Source organism: Cavia porcellus, unplaced genomic scaffold (genome assembly GCF_034190915.1).
Source record: "Cavia porcellus strain 051 isolate PalLab524CR breed Dunkin Hartley unplaced genomic scaffold, mCavPor4.1 scaffold_12, whole genome shotgun sequence".
Lineage (NCBI taxonomy): Eukaryota > Metazoa > Chordata > Mammalia > Rodentia > Caviidae > Cavia > Cavia porcellus.
This window is the reverse complement of record NW_026947495.1, coordinates 82,258,644-82,282,229: the sequence shown is the minus strand read 5'-3', so window position 1 is coordinate 82,282,229 and position 23,586 is coordinate 82,258,644. Positions and strand designations below refer to the sequence as shown.

The 23,586-nt window shown below is 45.8% G+C and overlaps 1 long non-coding RNA gene across 2 annotated transcripts in view; it reads left to right on the top strand.

Moving 5' to 3' along the window:
• The window catches only part of LOC134478357 (uncharacterized), a 136,433-nt gene that overhangs the window by 63,874 nt on the left and 48,973 nt on the right, over positions 1-23,586 (top strand). Inside the window, exons 3-4 of one of the 2 annotated variants that reach the window (XR_010050969.1) lie at positions 167-319; positions 647-1,076. The exons of the other annotated variant lie outside the window; for it this stretch is intronic. This is a non-coding gene — a long non-coding RNA (uncharacterized LOC134478357). Of the gene's footprint in view, positions 1-166; positions 320-646; positions 1,077-23,586 lie in introns of those variants that run through there. 2 annotated transcript variants of the gene reach the window in all.

Genomic DNA, 23,586 nt, shown 5'->3' with positions numbered 1-23,586 from the left:
ATACAAGGCACTGTTCTGAGCAGGTCCAGGTGGTCCTGTGGTTCCTGTCAGTGGGCACTACGACAGTTTTCTTGATGTTTCTTTTGTGAATGTAGGTCTTGTTTCTTTGCAAATAGGGGTAGTGCATTACTTGTCTGTGTGTGTTCTGTGCATTTTTTTCTTCAAGTGTGATTCTGGAGCTGGTATGACTTGGAAAATCCAGTGGCTGCCGTTTTTACCAGCTGAATGAAGTGGCTGTCACATGACGGAGGACCGCTGCCTTTCCAAAGGAGGGAACAGTGGCATTCACTGTGTCCTCACCGCGTGCCACAGTGAGCAGGTGGGTGACAGATGTCACTGCCCTTGATTTCCTCTGCATTTTCCACTCTGTAGGATCATGTTACAGAGGTGAGCGTGGAGGCACCGAGGGTTAAGTAACTTGTCTCGAGCCCAGAACTGGATGTGAATGCACTTTTGCCCTCTCCCGTGCTGTCTTCCTGGTTTTCAGTAAATAAGTCAAATTGTTCCTTTGATTGTTCCATTGTTCTGATAAATCTATGATGCTGTCTAAAAGAAAGAAATTTATACTACTTACCAAAGATTTTCAAGTTGTATAGTCTCCTAAACTCTCTTAAACAGAAGCTAAATACAGGTTCTTACACCGCAGGCAGTGGTAGTATCCCACGGGGGCAACGGAGCCGCAGGGCAGGAGCGAATCCTTTGCCGTGTGATGGGACAGACGCCACCGAGAAGACGCACTGCCATTTCGGCCTGCAGGACGTTCTAAACATCTCTCAATCCTGTAGCCATGTTTTGACTTCTCTTATACTTGATTTATCTCCTGGAATTGAGCCTCTTCCTCTGAAGATTCGTACTGACCATTGAATGTGCAAAGCTCTCGGCTCTGTTCCAGTGAGGGTACGTTACCTCTCGAAATGATCTTGGCTTCTGTGTCAGGATGTGGGCAGTTTTCTAAACTACTGACCACTACAGACAAATCTCAAAGGCAGTGTTTTCTTATTACAGCACAATTTTTAAAAATCATAAAATAAATTTGAACTTTAGCACCTATGAATTGTGATCGTAGTATTTCATTAGGTTTCATTCCTTATGAAAAAATCTGAAAATGCAAGGGGAGAATCTAAGGCTGAAATAAAAGCGTGCTACATGCAGGAAAATGGGGTTCTAGTGTCCAACACACCATAGGTGTTGGCATTTGAATCAGTGTTTTTGAGAACAGTGAGTGCTTCAGCAAGCCTGGAGCCTGGCCATTTTTCTTAAGTGACTGTGTGCCTACCCGGGCTCGCAGTACATGGAAGGCACTCTAGTGTTTGTTCAATCATAAATGAATTGGTGAAGAAAAAGGGAGTGGGCAGGAAGGAAGAAAGAGGGGAAGAAAAAAGGAAAGGAAAAAGAAAAATTAAAACATGGCTTTGAAAGTAAAAACCACTATTATAAAACTAATTATATTTAATATATTATAAATTATATATATAATATATAAAAAGTATAAAACACTAATTATATATAAAACTATTATAAAACTATTGTTAAAGTTACTAAAACTAAATAAACGCTAGTACTATTTTTCCCATTATTCTTCATTCTCACTGAGAAAGCTGCAGGATAGTGATATAGAACTTTTTTTGATAGGCTAAAAATAGTTCCTTCCCTTTTTTCTGGGAAGCTCTACACAGGATTTAATCAGAAAAGCAGTATTTTACTTCAGTAAAATTCACAGACACGTATCAGGCTCCTACAATTAGTGCTCTGTGCAGGAGACAGACAAAGCACACTGGTTGTGCTCAAGGAGACTGAAATTTTAAAGAACTGAGTCAGCAGCATTACAGACATTGGACCCACACACCACCCGCACACACACGCACACACACACACACGCACACACACACACACACACACACACACACACACGTGCGCATGCACGCACACATTTAGAAGTTTCAAAGCAGAAGCATTAAATTGTGCATCCTGTGATCTAGACAGAGTTCAAGAACCAGGAGAAACCAGAATTAGAGGGAATTAACCGGGTGATCTCAACTCCCTGCTGTTCAGTCTTTCTCGTTTAATACTCGAATATTAATCCATGCAGCACATAAAGTTTTATGGACATATAAAGGTGAATAAACAAGTAGCAAAGCAATTTGACTCTTACAAACAATAAAGTTATAACTCATAAAGTATTACCATGAATAGTATTCCTTTTAAAGACATTCTGGGAGTTGATGATATTCAGTTCAGTTTGGGAAAACTGTATTTGTCAACAAATGACTATAGGCATTGGCATAAAAGGAACCAACCTCTTTCAGAGTGTTTTCCGAGTGGTTCCAGTTATGTTTCTGATTATAAAATGACTTTTTTGCTGATAGACATTTCCTACTGTGTTTGTCAAATGGTAGGTTCATGGCTTCGTCAGGGACAAAGTTATTAAGGACATAAAACGCCATCTGGATGGAGCTAATAAACATAAAACATAACCTTCAGACACACTGCTGCAGTGGCCAGGCTGTGCCAGGCCAGATTACCCTTTGTTTGTGTTAAATCTGAGCCGCATCCTGCGCCATTGGCTGTGCAGCCCTGGCTGCCTCCCCTTGACTCAGATCCACGCATTCTGTAAGACGTTCACTGCCCCAGATTAGACTCCACGCCTCCGTGGCTGATGTGACATTTAAAATCCAGCCCTCCGATATTTTCTTCAATACTTTTCTAAGAGTATGATTGTACTGACTAACAATGTAAGAACTCATAAAATGGTAGAGGGGAAGTGCGTCTCCCACAGTACAAACTGCCTTGTAATGAAGTCCAAGGGAATGAGCATTAGAGCCAGAGAAGCCTGACTTCTAGTGAGTCCCCGAACACAGCATCTCCCGAGAAGGAGGACTGCGTAGATACTGGGTTTCAGAGATAGAAAACTCCGTCTATTTTTATAAAAGATAGTGCTACTCTAGCCTGCTGACCTCTCTCTTTTGCTCTCAGGTGTGAGACAAGCGAGTTGAATTTCTAAACATCCCCCTTAAGTTATTTACAGTAATAAAAATGTATCGTGATGATAGATGGCATAATAAAGTTGAGAGTGGATTCTTGCAGAATATTCCATACAACTTTCTCATAAAAGTGAAGCAGATCATCCCACGCTGCTGGCACTGACGTGACATGCATGGGGGACACCATGATGTGACACCCACATCCCTCTTCAAGGAGCAAAATCCTCGTTTCCAGCTACTGGCGTGGTCTCTGGTACATAGCCTTTAGCTGCCAGGCGCATGCAGAGGTGGCTTCAGCCTGCTACGTCCCATGGAGTCACACCCCCTAGGTCATGCTGTGCTCCGAATCTGACCACTGTGGAGGTGAAAAGCCAGCCCGCTCTCCTCGGCTTGGGTCACCTCTCGCACACCAGCCTCGTAGGACTCATTTTTGGCTCTGCTGTGTACATCCCTCCTCTTCCTCCTCCTCCTCCTCCTCCTCCTCCTACTCCTCCTCCTCCTCTTGCGTAGTTTTGCTTCCTTCCTTTCTACGGAGGCAGATCGTCCTCCTGCATGCATTTCTCAGTAAATCTAAATGCGTGTGTGGCCTCAGGATCTGTGAATTAGGGTTCACCCGCACAACAGCACCAGCAGGACGCATGTCCACGTACACACAGAGACCCACTGGGGGCGGAGGCTGAGAAGCCCCCGCCTGCCATCTGGAAGCCAGGGTGCAGCTCCAAGTCCACGTGAACATTAGAGAACCAAGAGAGTGCCGGTCTGAAAGCCACTGGAGGAAGGAAGAGCCCGGAACCCGATGTCTGACGGTGGCAGAGGACGAAGGCCCCGGTGCACACACAGGGTGGACATGAGCCCTTTCTCGGCCTTTTTGTCCTTGCAGGCCCTCAGTAGATTGGATCATGTCCACTGGAATTAGGGTGGTGACCTTTTTACTTCATCTGCCTGTTCGAAATCCAGTGTCTCCCTGAAACATCCTCAGAGCCACACGGAGGACTCCTCACCTGGTCCCTGGCACCTACCCCAGTCACGTTGCCGCCTACCCCTGGTGGTGGTAAGGCTTGTCCCAAAGAGCCCAGCTGCAGCGCACTCTTCCCAGAGCAGGGCAAGCCTGCAGACTGCACTGGCCGGGTGCCCTTGGCCCACTCTGCCACTCCTGCCGCCTCTTGGCGGGTGCCTAGCAAGCGAGAGATCCGTGCACTTGCTCTGCAGATGCATCCTAGATGCCATCCAGCACCAGGAGAGTTAAACAGATTTAGTGACTAACAAGTAGAATTATTTTTAAAAGAAAAATCATAAAACACTATGAGCCATGCTATGCAAATTGCCCTGCAAGCGAGGCAGTAAAGGCGGACTACTCAGCGCCATCAATCCATCCCCACAGGCCTCTGCAATTAGTCTACCAGGGGAAACTGCCGCAGCACACACATGGTTCATTCCTCATCTCTGTGCAGCCTCCACATTTGAAATTGTCCTCTCCTCCTAAGGAAGAGGCATTTCATTAGATCAGAATGACAGCTATATCGTAAGAGTCTTAAAGCAAAAATGCAGATTACAAGTGGGAATGCTATGCAAAATGGTGATTAAATTAATTATGAGGTCTTTTGAAAATTGTCAAAGCCACATTATGTTAATATTCCCCAATAGATTAGGAATCAGAATGTTTTTCTTTCCAGTGCCGACAGCAGAAGGTAGGATTATGTTGATGTTGAGTGTTATTTAGTTATTTAGTTATTAATATTTTCCTTACACTCCTTTCAGTGACCCTGTCTTGTTGGCTGATGGGGTGAACCGTCTCTCCCCAGGTGTCTTGCCAGTTATGCAACTCGGACACCTCCTCCCCAACAGGGGCACCCTTCGATGTCACTCATGGGAGACTTGGTGGATGCCGCCGCACACGCACTGTTATCCTTTCTTGCTGCTGGCCTCCTGTTTCCCGCTTACTCCACGCATGGGAAGACTTTTCCACCCCCAAGCAAACATCAGCTTTCTGTGGGCACTGCCTGATGATGTGCTTTGCAGTTCTGTTTTTATCCTGTCTGATGCCACTTTCCTTTGGGCTCTGAAGCTGAGCACCTGATTACAAAATTCAGTGACCCTCTTGTGCCTTCCTTTAACCTGACAGACACTTTCTTCTGACAACCTCTCTTCTTTAGGCTTTTGGGGTGCTGAGCTATTTTAGCTCACATTCCACAAGCACCCCACTTTCCTGGCTTCCTTTTGAGCTCCTCTTCTCTTGCATCTCTACCCTCTTCTCTCTCCATACAAGCCAGATGCTCTTGTGGCTGAGGATTCAAGAAGTAATCCTCTGGGACCTCAGTCTCAGCCACACGGGTGTCACTTGAGGCTCACAGAGTGTTCACAGCTTATTCACGGGGCAGAAGATGTCTGGAGCTTTCCTAGGTGCCGTGCTGGCTTTGGGGGCTGGTGTAAGACAGAGACCGGCAGGACGGTGCCTTCGCCGAGCTGAGGTTGCATTCCTTGGGGAAGAGGTAAAGCAGACCACACTGTGGACAGAGGCCCAAATCAAGGCAGTGACTGGAGCCCGGCTGCTGTGTCCAGACTCACCGGCTCCCAACAGCACAGGCCAGACAGAGATGATGTGAGTGGGTCCCTCAAGGCTGCCCCAAACCTCAGGGTCAGGTACATTCACAGCAGTGACCCCACTTCTCTGATACCAAATTCTTTTTAGCTACTTTTCTTGCCTCTGAGATAAAATATCCAACACGTACAAGTTAAGAGCGAGAAGGTTTATTTAGCTCACAGTTTGTAGAGATTTCAGTCTATAACTGGCTGGCTCCAAGGCAGGGCAGTACATAGCAACGGTTCACAGTGGCGGAAGCCAGCAAAAGCAACAAGGGAGAGTGGCAGACCTCTTTCTGTCCCTGATATTATATCCTATCTACCGGGATTAGAGTGGTGCCAATCTGATCAGGGGGCTGACCCGGCCTCACCCCCTCCTGCACCCCTGCACTGCACTATGGATCAGCCACATGCTCTGGACTCAGCCACCCGCACCAAAAGCTCTCTGAGCACGTGAGGCTTTGGGCGGACATCTAGGCACAAACCGTAACAGTGACTGACCTTCCCAGTTTTCCTGCAGGACCATCACCTGGGGCATGGCCTGCATTGCTAAAGATCATCAGGGCTCAGCCTTGGACACTGTAATTGTCTCATCCTTTTCCAGGCACCTTCCCCCTCCCTCCAGAGACACCAGGATTTCCCGTGACCCCACTTCTGAGAGTCTGCAGCTGGAATTTCTCTGCACTTCATGGCTCCAACTGCTCAGAGCGGATTTGAGTGAGGAGCTGCCCGCTAGCCAGGTGCTCTTGGTCGTGCATCTTCTCTTTCCTCTGAGGCCACGCAGCCTTTCCTGGAGCTTTCGCTCAGCTTTGGTGGCCCTCACTAGAGGAAGACACATCTGTCTTCCCTTGCACAGTGCAGCCATCTGAGGAGCCCTGCCATCCTCCTCACAGTTCCACTCTTAGGAGTTTGTTTCTGATTTTGTAGTTTTTGTTTTAAGAATTCACTAAAATTGGAGATTATATGAATATTTCCTGGGCAGCCTTCTTAGTTTTGTTCACTCTCTCTGTCTCTCTCAAACACTTACATGCTTCCTACTTTGTTTACTTGTAAAAATGGCAAGCAATTGCATTGTCCCCCGGGGTTGGCTGGGCTTCCTGCACTTGGTAATCTGCTCTCATGGTGGCACCATGTGTGAAGCAGGTAACTGGAATCCTCCAGCCTTCCCGGGGCTTTGGAGAGAGACCAAGAGGCTCTGCTCTGCCTCATCACTGAGTGTCACCAAACTGGCTACTTTCCAAACTGAAAACCCAGGACTTTCACACAAGTCGCACAGGGTTTCCTAGAGCTATGTGGCTGAGTGATTTAACTCAGGGACTTCCACTACAGGAACTTAGTTTTTGACAGATTTAGGGGCTTGTTGCGTTCTCTGGGCTGGAAAAGGTAACTCGCTCCATGCCTGAGCTCCCACTGGCACCCTCACCTTCCAAACGTCCCTGCTCCGTTCACGGGTCGCTGCCCTTGGCATCGTGTGTTCCATGTTCTGCTCGTGTGTCCACGTGGAGATCCCCCCTTCCTCTTTGGTGAGGACCGCAGTGGCGCAGATTGGAGGCCCCGCTCAGAAGCGAGCTGTCACTGATGCTGTCCACAGCAGCCTGCTTCCTAGCAAGGCCTCAGTCGGGTGGCACTGGCGGTAGGACTTTTCAGGAAACACGTCCCAGCTCTTCATAGCAGGAGTTATTGGTCTTAAAATGCTAGCACTCGTTTCTAACTTAATTCCTGGTCAGTCTGTGTAAAAGGCCCCTGCAAGTCAAGCCTGGGCAGTGGGTCCCAAGCTGGTAACTTTGCTTCGCTCCAGCCCTGGGATCTGACCACATCTGCTCTTGTTACAGAGAGCTGAGTTAGATAGAAACCTTATAGGTGGTCAGACAGGGCTGCATCCCCTGGAGGAGCCAGTGCAGAAGCCCAGACACCTTGCAACCTTGGAGTAAACAGACATCTCCTGCTGTGGACCAGGCCTCAAGAGAAAAGACAAAACAAATGCATCCACACCCTCAGGTGATATTCTAAATAGTCTCTGTCCCCCTGGCAGCCAGGAGCCACCACCCCAACCCCCCACAGGAAGAGGCACCGTTCTGTATGCCTGCCCACTGGCCACCTGACTCGCTTCCTCATTGGCCCCTGATTTGGTCACTCTTACCCGAGCAGCTAATCTGTTGGTTGACCATAGTTCCATCCTACTCACCTTGTGAGTTCCCATGTTTTCCCCACCTTAGAGCCACCTCACTTTGTGGTTTTGCTCTCTAAACGTCCCTGGAAAAGAGAATCTTTGGCAACCCACACCAAACCCCTTCTGTCTCTCAGACAGAAGCTTTCTTTCTCTCAAATATTTCTGCTCTTAACCACTGTTGTTCCTAAAATTCATTCTTTGATTTTAGAGAACAGGAACTCGTACTGGACAGCTAGAGGTTGGGAGCTTTGTTCCCCCGTATCACTCTAACAAGGATATGTCAGGTGTTTCTGAGCCAAGGCCCCTTGTTCAGGGGTCCAGGATCACTCTCACTCAGGGTTTTTTTGTTTGTTTTGTTTTGTTTTTGTAAATGCTAATAGCAGAGTTCCTTTCCCAGGCTCTTCCTCCACCTCCTCCCCTCACCCGGCTGGCCCTGAGCCCTGCGCAGGCACTACACGACGGGAGGACACAGACGCGCCATCCGCCTCCCACAGCCAGGCCGAAGTGGAGTCTCTGAGCCCGCAGCCCTCGTGCTGGAGGGGAGAGGGTGTTGCGCTTAAATGTTTTGAAAAGGGTTAGCAAATGGACCCAGATAGTCCCATACTGTGAATATTTAGTGCGACTTCGTTTATTCACATTTTATTCTGCATATTGCATTATAAATATTTAAGAGAAAGGCAAAGGTGTAAAATATTCAGGATGATGATTATTTATAAAGCATCAGAATGCTAACCTTTCTGTGAGTATGGGAACGTGCCTGCTTATAAAAAGGAAAAAATGAAATTCCTCTGAGAATTAGAAACTTGTTAAACTCCATACTTTAGGTTAAAAGGTTTTTTAAAAAACTCCTGATTGTCCTTTTGAAAGCCATCCTTCTGATGAATTGGGAGGTGAAGTTTTCTAAGTGGCTAATTATAACTATTAAAATTGCATGAGGAGTTTTTTGCATTATCTATAAAAATTCAGCTTAGATTCTCAGAATTTCCTGTCTCTAGAGCAAGTAAATACATGAGCAAGAAATTTCCTTCACCGTCCTCCGTCCTCTTCTGGAAGTTTGCTGAGCACTTCTAGGACAGCAAAATGATGATGTGCTCTAGACAAAAATTCATGTTACTTCCTGCATCCCTGCTTCATTCAGCATCTTACATTAATGGGAAAGATAAGCCAAGACTACTTTTTGAAAGTCAGAGTGACAGCTATCCACTGTCTCACAGGTTCTCTCACAAGTGGGACCTGTTTTGTGACTCACATTTCTATAATTTCTTCACCAAGGTGAAGCGAATGCTGAATTTCCCAAAGTGTTAAAGACCTTTGAAGAGCTCCAGCTGGGAGAACTGAGCTGCGCTTCTTCCTTGGTGGAAGCCTGGGAACCTGCAGTGCTTCTCGGGGGCAGGCCTTCTCCTGCTGCTGGTGCTGGGACGGACAGAGCTGGAACCCTGCGGCTGGAACCCTGCGGCTGGAACCACTTCCTCCCTGGGCACTGTGCTGAGGCCCTGTGCCCATCCGTGCTCTCAGCAGCAGGCAGAGAGGCCACTCAGCCTTCTCCACGCAGGACACAGACTGACTAGGAGGGGCCTGGTAGCTTTCCAAGTCACCAGAAGGTTGGAGATCCATCTTCAGAAAGCCGGGAGAAGCCCAAAGGCCAGGCAGCTAGAGCACAGTCCTAGGCACCAGAGTCCCGGGCACGGTGACACTGGAGGTGCGGCCCCCGATCACGGTGACATTCCTGCAGGCGCCTGCTCCCTGGCTCACAGCCACCAGGGCCACACACTCTCCTGTCTTCCCTGGGAGATACCGCCCAGCTCACAGAAATGAGGATAAGGGCTCTGCTTCAGCTGCACAGAGGAATGCAGGGCTCTTCCTCCTCCTGATTCTGGCATTTCCTTGGAGAGGAATGTATGTAATTTCTGGCTTTCCAATAGTCAGACCAAGTCCCCTAAGGCCCACTCCTGCAGCGCTGTGATATTTATACACAGCCTTCTTCTAATGCTTAAGTTCTCAAACCTGTGATGCACCTAGTCGTTCAGGTAATTAAAAACAGCCACAGACTGTTTTGGAAAGACAAACCAGAATGTCCTCAAATCACACCTTGAGCCCAAGCCCAGCGCCGTGGGTGGAGGCCGTTCAGTCCTTGACATGTATGTATTCTGGTACCCATGGTACTAGGTGCAGAGTTCTTTGTTATGAACTCCTGTAAAATTCAGTGTTAGAGGTGGGAAGAATGAAAAGAAAAAGGTAAAATATCCACGTGGTGCAGGAAGGGATAAAAGCGGTAGTACTGGTTTCAACGGCTGTCACGACAGCACTGTGACCTTCTCCTTCCTCTGCCTTGTAGCTTATTTGGATTTATTTGTTTAATGGAATAACCTCAGCTTCCATTCTGGAGGAATCTGTATCTCGATGTTGCTGTTGATACAAGGTTCTATTAAATTTAACCCTGGGCCTGGTTTGCTAAGAAGCATCCCCGGAGCTGACTTGTTTTGCTGTTGCTGTGTGTGTGTTTTTAGCACCCGCCTTTTCCATAGTTTTGATGACATGAGGATCTTAGAAAAGCTAAGTAGAAGTATCCACTTGCAAAGCACTGGGGTCATTCTTATGTCTCCTATTGGAGGCGCTACTCCTGTATATTCTAAAATCTAAACTGTGGAGCCTGAAATTAAAAAGCAGAAAAACAAATATTTTGTCAATAGCTAATAAATTTCAAGCCTGAGAGGTGCCACCTCCCTGCCACGCCTTTGAAGTCTGGGGAGCAGCAGCAGCTTGGCTTAGTTCTGTGCCTGTGCTTGCTCAGAGGCCACTCAGAAGCCTGCGGGCCAGTGTTCCAGTGTGGCACAGTGATGTTTGAGAGGCCATTGTACTAATCAGCAAGGCCACCTGCTTTGGAAGAAGAAGTGCAGAAGTCCACTGAATCCCTCAGGCCTTCACAGGCCTCTCTCATTCTCTCATTGGAAAGCAGGTCTCTTGGTCAGAGGAGTTCGGGAGTGCGACGTACATAAGACATGGAGGAGGTTTGTGGACGGCGCATTGAGACAGACATGGCAGGCCGGAAGAGCCAAGCAAACCCTTGGGCGTCTGTTCCCATCAGAAAAGAGGATTTCAGTTATCCTGCAGCTGCCTGGCTCGTAGAAGATTCGCGGTCAGTTGCTGTTCCCGTTTCTGTCCATGTGTCAGGTGCTCAGCAAAGGAAGGACACCTCAGTGTCCTGCAGAGCCCTGGAGCTGACAGGAGCCGGGCTCAGGAAGCCAGCAATCCATAAGGGGAAGACAGATCAGTCAGCCGCGTGGAGGAGAATTGTTGGCCACCTTCTTCACATTTCTCTTCTGCCTGTTGGTTCCCCTGGAGGAGCTCGTCCTGCTGGCTTGCCCCGTGTGACTTTGCCATTCTCATCAGTGGAGCTCCGTACCTTGTTGGTGAGAATGGCTGTGCTTCACTTTGTGGGAGCTCTGGTCCTTACACTGAGCATCGCTTCGTGGCTCTGGAGGGTAAGACACGTGCCACTTAATCTGTAAGAGAAACTCGTCACACTGGCTTCATGGCATGTACTCAACTGTGCTTATCATTTGAGGAGCTTGGGACCTCCATATCACTGACGATGGCTGTGATGCTTTTCAGGGCAGTCCTGGTCCTTATTTTGAGTGTGATTTCTCTGCTCCAGCATAGGACCCTCAACCACTTACAGTTCCTTCACCCTAGTGGCATAGACTTTGTGGTTTCCCCTGCTTACCTCTGGGCCTTCTCAGTGCAGATCCTTAAAACAGCCTGGCGTAAGTCCTTCTTGTGGGCTCTAGATCTCCAGCTGGACTCGTGGGAGGCATTGTTATGAGCTCTAGGTCTTCATCTGGACTCATGCGGGGCATTGCTGCAGGATCCAGGTCCTTGGCTGAATATTCTGGGTCTTTAGTGTTGTGGACAGATTTCCTGCACTTTTTGTGTTTAACTGTGGGTGACCTTCATAAAATAATAATATAAGTTCTGTGTTCTGATTGTAATTGTTCTCTTCACAGCCCCTGACTGTAACAAAGATCCTAAACTGAGAAGGGAGAATGATCCCTTCTTAGTGGTATAACCTTTATGCTTCACTTTTAAAAATCGAATTTCACTGGTTCAAAGTCTCAGAAAACCAGGTGAGGAGGACCACAGAGGATTCCTGCTTGGCTAGTAAGAATCATGCAAGTGTCCCAGGTCCAGAGTTGTGCTAGGGTCAGTGACATGGAGCTAGTTTTCTCCAGGCGTGGGTAGAGAGCTGTCCTCTGCATGGACAGCAGGCTGAGCAAAAGGACAAGCTACATGTTCCACGTTAAGCTGCCTCTGGCTAGGTCTGATGATCCAACCAGAGATGAAGTTCTATTAAGTCTAATGACTAAGCTGGGATCCATTTGGAAAATGGCAAAAGAGAATAAATATCCAAGAAGACAGTAATTGGAGGCCACAAAGCATGAAACACCAGCAGGCTGTGTGGAGTGTGAACGGGCAGAGCACTGTTACCAGGGTGAGGTTGGAAAGGTAGATGGGCCAAAACCCGAGAAGACTCTGGAGTTTTAGTAGGAGAGAGACTGCAGAGACCTCGGATGCTTGCGTAGGAGCGCGGCATGATCACTGCAGACCGTGGAACTGTCGCTCTGGCGCAAAGGGAGGATCAAAGTGACCCTAGCTGGAAGAGTTGTCACCGTCAGAGTAAGCAGGGCTCAAGTGCTGCCTGATGAAGATACAGGAAAGGAGAGTGGGTGGCGGGCGTCCAAGGATGGGTCACTGGGCAGAGGTCGCAGACCGCACAGATGCATGCTGCGGAGGAGGGCGTGGGTGAAGAGAGGGCAGCTCAGGATTTTCCTGGAGCGGTGATGATGTCATTTGTCCCAGAAGGGCAAACAGGGTGGTGAGGGAGGTGAGGGCTGACAAGTCCTGCGAAAATGACTGCTAGGCAGCTGCACCCGGGGTTCAACCAGTAGGACTGAAATCCGCTAACCACCAGCACACAGACTGCGGATGGAGGCACTTCGAGACTCGAGGCTTGTCCAGAGACAAAAGTCAAGAGGAGGAGGACAGAGCAGGTCTGCGCGAAGGTCCCCTCACGGAAGGCAGAAACTTGCCTGGAGGGTTCTGTCCTCTGCAGCCCAGCGGGACAAGTGCATCAGAAAATCAGGATTGCTGGACACTTGTGGCAAAGCCCGGGGACAGGGTGGGGCAGACAGCAGCTGTGCACAGCACGGTGGGGCCCGGGGCTCCTGCTGCCCCCCAGCCAGGGTCTGCTATAGCCCTGGTGCAGACCAGCAGAACACAGAGCGGCGCACAGGGACAAAAGGAAGAATGAGGGCCACCAGGCGCTCATAGTGCAGGAACACACGGAGACCGGGGGACGCTCCCACAGGAAGCAGGCTGGCCCCTGCGTTCCTTCTGAATGAACGATTCCACTTAGAAACACCAGGAGTGAAACAACCGATGCCTCAGCCCTCCGCTGCAGTGACAGCACTGTGATCTTGCTTTCGTAAAATGGAATTATTAAAAAGGCAACATGAGCACCCAGCAAGCAGACTGAAGCATAAAATGTTCACCTACAAAGTAAAATCAGGGCGCTCTCAGAAGGCTGTAGCACCGAATGGAAAACAGACTTGGGGGTGAAATAAGTGACCAAAGGGAATGAATGGCATCATACATTTACATGTAATCTGAATAGAAATCCTTTTCATCTGTGAGGGAAATCAAAGATGGCATTAAAGGCTTTAAATTTAATAGTCATTGCTGGTTAAAAATATCTGATGATCGATTTCAACAGACAGAAATAAAGGAATATTAAGTTCGAGAATAGAGTATTCGTGAAAGATCTTATGAACATTAATGTCATCTAAGCAGGAAAATAAGTCAAAATAACTGTAAATGAAACCCAAGTCTAAATACAAATGGTAAGAGGTATTTTGGGAAGGAATGCTGTGCTTGGAAGGAGGGAGTGTTTTTGAATGAAGCAAAACATACAGAAACTATGCACTTAATGTATCCACAGCTGATGTAAGCACAGGGGAAAAATCAATGTGTATAGTCGTAAGAAATTATAGAAAGTACAAAGTTTCCCACAACTGTGTGTATGTTTTGAAATTTAATAGAATTTTATCCGTGTCTACAAAGATTAATAAAATAGGAATTTTCAAAGTGGGTTGAAGGAACGGAAACAAGAGTTCAGTCCTCCTCAAACAGCTACGTTGTCAGCGGCTTTCTGTTGACAGCAAAGTCTCCATCTAGGGAATTTTAGGGAGAAACTATTTCAGGTTCTCAAGGGCAAAGCTACGGTTTGAGCCATTCAAATATTCCAGACGATTGCAGCTCCTCCATTGACAAATGTGGTTTAATCTTGATACCAACACCTGTCACGCTACGCACTACGCAAACCTGAACGACAGACCCATCTCATTTTTAAATGAAAAGTCCATTATTCCACAAAAAGTTCTAGCATATCTTTAAAATTTTTTTCTTAATGCATTTTTAAATTCCAAAAGTAATACACAACACAAAAATAACTCAGGAACGGGGTTCCAGCAGCTAGTGCTCTCAGCAGTATTACAAGGCTGGCCTGTCAAGTGCAAGATTCGTTCCAGCCATGCATCACTGTTCGGTAATAGAAAGTTAATCTGTGTTCATGATCATAGGAAGCCAGGAGCTGATCTTTAGAAACAAATTCATTTAAAATAGGAATCACACTTTCACAGGACTTTTTAAAACTTATTGGTAAGTAGCCTAAAAACATAACTTGGAGTGGAAACTATGAGCTGACTTCTAGAATAAAATCAAAATAAATCAAAAACTAGAAAAGATGTTAAAAACTACTTCTCCAGTAACACTGGAAGATCAGATTTTGTCCTTATAAAGCAGTCTCCTGACACATCATTGTCGAGCTCCTTCCATTTCCACAGCGCCCATCAGTCCGCGGACCCCAACCCCCATCATGAACGGAACAACAGTATACTCCTCAGTGCTTGGCCCTGACACTGACCAGGTTACGTCTCCCAGATCCTCCTGTATCAATGGGTTCTGGTGTGTTTCCAACAGCTGCCCAGTGATTTTTAACTTTCTACAATCACGTGTGCATGTGTGATAAAATCTCATTTGCTCTTTTCTTTTCTAATGGATTTGCACTGTCAGATGCTGTATAAAATATGCAAATGACTCATTTATAATGTGATGTTCACAAGAAAGGGAAGAAGTTTAAAAGTGCTCGATTTACTAGTGAATATTTTTAAATTCTAATGACTTTCTCCTCCCTTATGTCATCTTATGAGCTCTAGAGCTTGAAAAACAAATAATATTCTGACGAGACCACATATCTTTCTCTGTCTCCTTCCTTCCACGGATCATAGATCTTTATTTCATCACATGAAAAGGGGAAAAAGAGGAAATATACATTTCAAAAGTTACAAAGCCTAGTATTAACAAACTTCTAACAGACAAAACAACCCCTAGAATTAGGTGATTCTTTAAATTAAAGAAAATCCCCGACCTCTTAACGTGTTAATGTGTTGTGACTAGTGTCACCAGTGTTACAAACCCACCCTGAGACACGGTCAGGTTCTCTACCCCTGTCATTTAGCCTTGCTCTAGGAGTTCTGGTCTAATCAATAAGAGTAGAAGAAGGAGGCAGAAATAGATACAATTATTGTATTTTAAATTGTGTATTTGAATAATTAGTAAAGCTAGTAGAATAAGCTAAAATATTATTAAATTAGTAAGGCAAATTTCTCTCTTATATCATGGCAATAATTGAGTCAAGATTTAGGGTGGAATTATGCAATTTAACATAGTGGCAAAATACATGAAATGCTAGGGTATGTTGCCAAATAATGAACAAAACTACACAAAGAAAATCGAACAACTTTCCAGAAGAACTTAAATAAGACAAATAAATCTAGAAACAAAATGTTACTGGAAAGTCAATACTGTCAAGATGTTAGTGCCTTCAGATTATGAGTAATACAATCATGCTCCTTTCATGAGAAAGTTCACAAAATAATATAATTTGTATCAAAACCACACACTGACAAAGGTAGCCAAAAAAGAATGGAAAAGCCAAGTACTCAGCACATTGGTGCCTAAATATTGTCCCACCACTCTGAAGGCTGATGCAGGATTCCAGGTTCAAGGCTGGGTGGCACAGTGGGACTCTTAACAAAAGCTAGAAAGAAAAATAGTAAGTAATGAAGGAAATTTTAATTCATTATCAGTAATGGAAATACTGTATTGGCACAGTGAGTGTCATGGTTTATGTCAGCAGCCCCCAAGCCTCATGCAATTACGCGTGTGTGATTGGCTCATTGTCTAGCTCGGATTGGTGGTGTGAGTGCTGCACCTGCCTAGGGGTGGAGCCAGGATACGATGTAATGGCAGGAAGAAGTTGTGTCTCTCTCTCATGCCGGTTTCCTTCCTTAGTTTTGGGCATTAGGTATTTTGTCTTAGTGACGAGTAAAACAGTAAAACAGTGAGAAACAGATATTTACTTAGAAACTGGCAGGTCGCTGGGGAAGAACAGAAATTCCAGAAGCAAGGTGTTCACACTCCCAGTGCAGTGTAAAATGTAAACAAATGATGGCATTGTGAAAGTTGTGCATTAACTATAAATAGTTATGGGGCTTTTTGGTAGGGAAATCGTTTAGTTGTTGTTTTGGTACCCAGGGGACAAATGGAAATGTAGATCTGATTTTGGACTTTGGAGAAATATTTAAGATGCTATGCTCAAAAGCCATTCGTGGTTGAAGTTGTAGGAAGGCGGCATGAGTGGAAAGAAGAATAAAGAAATGGGCTGGAGTAGATGACGTCGGTGAGTCACTGTACTCGCAGGCAGAAACTGTGAAGAAGCCTTTAAGGTTTTAGAAGCCCTGCCTGTACCCTCAAAGTCTAGAAAGTAAAGCACCGAGAAAAGGCTCAGAAAAAGAAAAGCAAAAAGTGAAGTGTCAGAGAGCCTGGTCACTGAGATTCAGTGAAATCAGTTTACAAGACGTAAAGAAGACAATGGTTGATACAGAGCTGAAAGCAAAGTTAAATGGCATTTAAAATGTTTGGTAGTGGGGGGATTTAGCTCAGCGGCATAAGCGCCTGCCTTGCAAGCAGGCAGTCGTGAGTTCGATCCCCAGTACCAATAAGAAAAAAAATGTTTCATAGTGAAAAAAAAGACATTGAAGAGATAGCAAAAACATATTTATGGTAATCATGATAGCCACTTCTGTGTACCTGTAATTTCTTTGCCTTTTTCATGCATTATTTTGGGGAGGGGTACACATTTACTAATGCATAATCACCTAGTTACACTGCTCTACGCACTTACAAATGTTTACATCACAGAACCACCAGCGTAGATCTGACACAGGACATTTTCATCTCCCTGAGAATTGGGATGTAAGTCCTATCACCAGTGTATTAGCCAGCTTTCTCATTGCCAAGACACAGTGCCTGACAGCTGCATCACAAAGGATCAGAGATTTAATTTGGCTCTTGGTCCAGGGAATTCAGTTCATGGCGAGCTGGCTCCAGAACAGGAACATCACAGCGGAACATCGAGGCAGAGCAGGGTGAACAGAAGAACAAATCCAGAGAGGAACAGGCCAGGGACGGGCATAGGCCCAAGGCCACGCCTCCGGGCCCCTCCAGACTCGCCCCACAGTGTCCTTCACAGATGCCTGTGGGCACATCCCCACCACTCCACCCTGCCTCCCCAGTTTCTGCTGTCCCCACAGCTCTGTCATTTCCAGATTGTCATGAAAATAGAATCATATTAAACATCCGTTTGTGTCTGACTTCTTTTACTTGCAATAAGATTTGAGATTTTGAGACTTGATTTTGAGATTTGGCCGTTTTAGATATATATTTTTTATTCCTCTATAGTATTAGTTTTAAAAGTATGTCACAATTTCACCACCATCAAAATGAAGCAGAGCTGACTGTTGAAGATGGTGTTATTTCTAGTGTATGAAGACAGAAGTAAGCAGGCGTGAGGTTTCCCAGGGTCTTAGTTACTTCTCATTGCTAAGCCAGAATGCCCAATGCCCAAGATTACTGAGGAGAGGTTTATTTGTCTCAGTTTGTACAGGTCCTCATCCATAGTTCCCTGGGCCCACGGCAGGGCGGCTTGGCAGAGGCCTTCGTTTGTGATGGTAGAGAACGGCAGAAGCACCAGGGAGGAGCCAGGACTGTTTCTGTGCCTTCTGTTGTATGCTGCACAGTGAGTGCAGCACGCACATCCTTAACCAAACCTGTCACACACCCATAACCCCAGCACCACACACTCAAGATTCAGCCACTCTGAAAAAGCCCTGTGACCGCAGGAGGCTCTGGGGGGACAGCTGGACACAGCCGGGACCCTCAGCTTCGTGCTGCCACAGTGGCTGGTGGTAATGGAACTGATAGCCAGCCAGGCCAGTCGGACCCCAGAATGCAGGAACAGCAGGTGCTGCAGAGGCTAAAAAGAAATGTAAAGAAAAGGAGCCAGAGAGCAGGCAGAGCGACTGCAGGTCGAGCAGAAAGGTTTTAAAGACGACTCACAACAATTGGTCTCCTGAACTCGGGGTAAAATGTTTCGGCACGACGACTTGTCCTTCTGTGGTGTTTTGTCTCTTCTCTCTTGTGAAATATTTCAGTAAGACTCTGGGAGAGCTCGATCTGCTTTGCACCCCTGGGACATTTTAAAGAGCTTGAAGCAAACTGAACTTCTGATTTGGATCTGTTCCTGAGGGCCATTTGCCACAGCCACATGCTTCCCTCAATGTACAGTGCGTGATCAGAAGGATCCATACTATAGATAGAAAAAGGACGAACTGCATCTGACTGTGTTCGCTTCTAAATATAACAGCTCATTTTTGTGTTTATGTAGAGCAGCATCTAAGCTGTGCTTTGCCAATACTGTATTTTATTTAATTCTTAGATTTATCCTAATTCATCCCTTGCCTGACTTTTGAGTATCTCGCCTCCTTGCAGGAATGATTTTGTGCATATTTAGGAAGCAAGTTGCTCAGAAACCCTGCCGCCTCTGGTCCCGCAGCAAGCTCCCATCCTTTTTTTCTGAAGATAATAAAGGCACCCCGCAAGGGCCACCGCGAGGGAATGTGTTTCATATCACAACACAGATGGCTTGTTTACACCATTTCCCCTCCTCGTAAAACTTTCAGGGATGAATTCAGATTTTACTCCTTGTTGCATTATGTGCTCATAATGCCACTCTTGTCAGAGCCTGGTGTTGCCCTTGAAATACAGTACAAAGCATTCTGCTCCTTCCCACCTTGTTGTGGAGAGACACAGGGGAAGTGAGGTAGCGCCTCCCCCTCCTGGCTGCTGGGCAATGTTTAAGCCACTGTTTAACTACTTGCATAGTCTTGAGGTTGGTCTTGCTCACCTTGATGCTAATAAAGTGACATCTAACACTCTCCCTTGAATTTTGAGCATTAGTTCATTGAGTGACTCTCACACTTTCTGTGGCCCCATATGTAAAGGTTTTAGGTGAGCTTCTGTATTTGCATAGCAAAGGCTTTCAGGTTTTTAGTGTACTTTGGAATTAACAAGAAGCTTTTAGCATCTCTGCGCCCTCTGCCCCATCACCCCAATTTCTGGGTTATTTATTTCAGCGTGGTAAACCCTGGACACAAGAACTTTGTGCCTTTGGGTGATCTCAAGGAACAGCCTAGGTTGAACACCACTGGTCGCGTCTATAGTCAGACACTCATTAGGATGCCAACAGACAACTTTATTTGCTTTTTTCTCCCCATGCTGATAAAATATGTGCTTGCCATTTAAGGTTATGGGAGAGCATGCAAGTGGGAAGGTTTCCATAGCGATGAGTATTTCTGGAGAGAGTAGCAGCTCTCCTAGCGTGCATCCAACAGGTTGGTGAGAGCGTTTGGTAACCTTCTGTAGGAAGAAGACATTTATCCACTTCCTGGAGTAGTTTGTATTCTAGTGTCTTAACCCGAAGGACATTTGGTAGTCTTTGTTCTTAAAATTAAAGAAAATTCTTCAGTGCTGAGTAATACACTAAACACTCACACTTCATTAGAAGGCTCAAGCCAGGGTGTCTGGACTCCAGCACCTTTTAACATCTGGGCTCAATGGCTTTGTGCGGCGGGGACTTTCCTGTGCAGATGTGATGTTTGACAGCACCCTTGATCCCCACACATAAACACCAGTGGCACACTACCTCCAGCTGTGACAAAAATGTCTCCGGCATTGCTAGGTACCTCACCTAAGGGAAAATTGTCCCCACTGAGAAACACTGCTCAAAGCAAATAAATTTTATTTTATACAGACAGAAATATTTTATCAAGATCATTGTCACATGACCATAGGTACTTGTTTACGTTATTGTCACACTCATTTTTCCATTAAACATCTAGAACCTTAAATATCTGGGACCTTTAATCCTGATGTGCCATGTCATTGGATTGAGAAGAACCTACTGTGTTAGTAGAGCGTGTTCCTGGACGTGTCTGGGCTTGCGGTCCTGGGGTCTATGTCTGATTCCTGGCGCTGCCTCTCTGATGTTTGACATAGTTCCCCGGCCACCAGGAACTGAGCACATTCGCTGTACCACAACCTTGGGCCATGATGTTCCTACCTTAGAACCAGGGGACTGTAGACTGAGTTTCTCAAACCATGAGCCACATTAAATCTTCCCTTCCCCGTGAGTGTTGGGTGCTGTGTCCAGCAGTAGGGAAGCTGAATAATACATTATCTTCTCACAAAACTGGGGCCAAAATACTTTTGTCAATTTGGGCCATGCACTCTTACACCAATCCACTGTCCATTCTTTAAACATCTGACATGAAAAGATTTCTATGCTGGTGGTTGCAAGCTATAAAGTACAGAGAAGAAATGAATTGTAAGAAAAATAAAAGTAACATACATACTGACAGACTGACCTTGGCAGACACACTGTGTCTGTGGCTCTCTTTCCCTTCCATGTCGGCTTCAGACTTAACAAGTCATGCCCTGCCGTGTAGGTGTGGAGACCACTGTCAGAGGAAGAAGAAATGAGCTTGTTGCTGTACCTTTAATCTTAAATTTGAGGTCATCTACATTGAGAATGCTTGATACTTTGATCGTTTCACCAAAAAGCAGTTATGAATAGTGGCTTGACTGGAAAACTGGGCCCTCGCTATTGCTTGGGCCTGACATTTCTTGCTAGGCTAAGTGAATCAACAGAACAATTGTTGAAACTAATCTTATATCAGCCAAGAGAAAGGTAAGACAATAAAATGTACTGTAAAATAATTTCATAAAGAAGAAAATTTACAAATCTTTGAGGATGCTGGGAAAGATGTGCTTTACAGAGCAGCTTCTGTCTGGGTCCCTGGGAGGTATGTGGGGACTCTTGAGTACATTCTAATGGAGACTCCCTGACACCTCGATTAGTCTAGATTCTTAGTAGGTGGCCTATGAGTGTATTGTTTCGGTGAAGGAGACTATCCACAGGAGTGAGGAAAAGAGGAGACTTGAAAGAGAATGCAAGAATCCATCAGGATTTTATAGGAAAAGTAAGTCAAAATATAGAAAAAAATAAAGACGATATTCCAGTGGCAACAGAGGAGGAGACAACATCCAGGATGACAGAGGGAGAGAGCAAGACAGAGCAGAGCGGATGTGAATGAATCGGAGCGTACAGTAGTCTCTAGAAGGATTAAACACACATGGAGTCTATGAAAGTGGGGAGAAAACAGTTGGATTAAACCAAGTCTAAAAATGGAGATTGAATCTAAATATAAAATAGTGGCACAAGAGCGGTGTTGGAAACTTTTTAAGTCCATGGGCCAAAAGTAGAAATCGGCACGTCCTGGGAGCAGGATTCGTGTGTGCGTGTGTGTGTCTGTGTGTGTGAGATCGTGTGAGACACTTCTGTTTCCCTTCGCAGGAGCTCACATCAGCGCACGGCACTCTTTCTAGAGTTAGAGAGAATGCTGCTTGGGCTCAGGACCCTGCGGGACACGAGGCCCCGCTGACACACACGCACAAGGAGGCAGAATTGGCCCGAGTTTTCATGTCTGGACTACAGAGCTCTTTGATTCCCTGCTAGCATGAATACTCTTTTTCAGACCCTCTGTCAAAGCAACGATGCAATTAAAACAACAGATAAGGTTACACATATTATTCATTTCCAAATATGTGTGAAAACAAATGTGAACTATAGCCACACACATGCACGCAGAAAAGCGCCAGAAGCAAAGACAACATTGTCATTTCAGGGTGTGTGAATTACAGGTGACAGGCACAGTTTTATTTTCATCCTTTATATGTTTTTCCACAGTTAACATCACTATTTAATAATAAAATGTCTGTCAATATTAACTGAACACTTACTGAGCACCAGGAACTATGCTACATTTTTATATTTTATGCAGATTATTCCATTAAACTCTCAAAACAGCCCCGGTGGAGATATAACAGTAAATAATAGAACTGGTGAGAAAAATGAGGATGAGGGAGATTAAAGTGGTCGCGGTTGTTACAGCCTCTTAGACGAAAAGCCAAAGCCGGCAGCTGGAGTCTGAGCACAGGCAGCCTTGGTAAACACAAGAGGACTGGGAACGGGGGACTCCCGGCTACCCTCCACGGTGAGGTCGTGGCTCCATCCTCCTAAGGGGCTCGCATACCCTGACAGTCCGCGTGTCCTTCGTGCACAGCAGGCAGAGGCGGCCGCGGGGTCTGCAGAGCTGGGAGCTCTGGGCCAGCCCTGCTGCTCTGAATGGCATTGTCTTGTGAGTCTCAGACACAGGACTGAGCGTGTAACTGACTCAAAACGAATAATAAAGCTAAAATCTATATATTTACTTTCAGACCTCACATTTAAGCAAAAGTACACTAGTTTTTATGTTATAAAAATAACCTGAATGTTTTACATTTTATTTCCCATGTTTTCTCGAAGCAAAATCTGACTCATATCTTACATGCAGAACGACTTCTAGGACAATCTTTATTTAAACAATTAAAATGCTGTGTCGTAAGAAGACTTTTCAGTGCAGGGAGTGCCGAAGCTGTGAGTGGGAATTCCAGTTCAGGTCACTCAGTACCCATCACGGGTAGGTGGGACATTTAGAGGGTCACCAGCGGTGCAGGAGGCCAGGTAAGCGGCCCCACTGAGGTCAGAAGTAAACATAACTTAAGATTAAAAAAAAAGCCCTGCCATTGTAGAAAATGGTAACAGCCATTAAAGTAAACTTTTTGAATTGTTAGCATACATAGACAGGCTCACAAATATAGTTACCATCATATAGATCTGAAACCAACATAAATATTATACACACACGGATATATATGCAGAGAGATGTGTGTGTATACATACATATGCAAGACAACGTTTCAGAAAGGATTAAAAGTTAAATATTTTTACAATTTTAACATTTATATCTGCTTTGAAGCAAAATATCCAACAGATATTTTTCCTATTCCTTTGACCCTAACTGATGCACCAAAAGCTGAGCCGTGCTGCAGGCAAAAGGTTGTGCGGGCTTCGGATACTCTCCGTATTGTGCTAAGGGTAGCTCTGCTGCTTGTCACCTGTAGAAAATAGAACCTACCGAGACGGCTTCATTTTCCCCGGGAAGGCAGAACCCAGAGCCAGCTTCTGGTTCAGCGCGGCTTAGGTGAATGGGCGAGAACGCCTGTGGTCACTTTTCATAAATAACGCTCATTGGACCGGTAAGGCTATGGCCAGGGTATTCTTCCTGGTTGCTGTTTGTATTTTCAGAAATGGCCTGGGACCAATTTTATTCTTTCAGTTTTTAACCTACAGCTGCTCTCTAATGTCCCTCACGGCACCCTCAATGCTTTCAACTTCGCCTTACAGAGCTCTTCTCCTGTTTTCTGTAGCAGTATTTAAACATACTTAATACGGCTCAC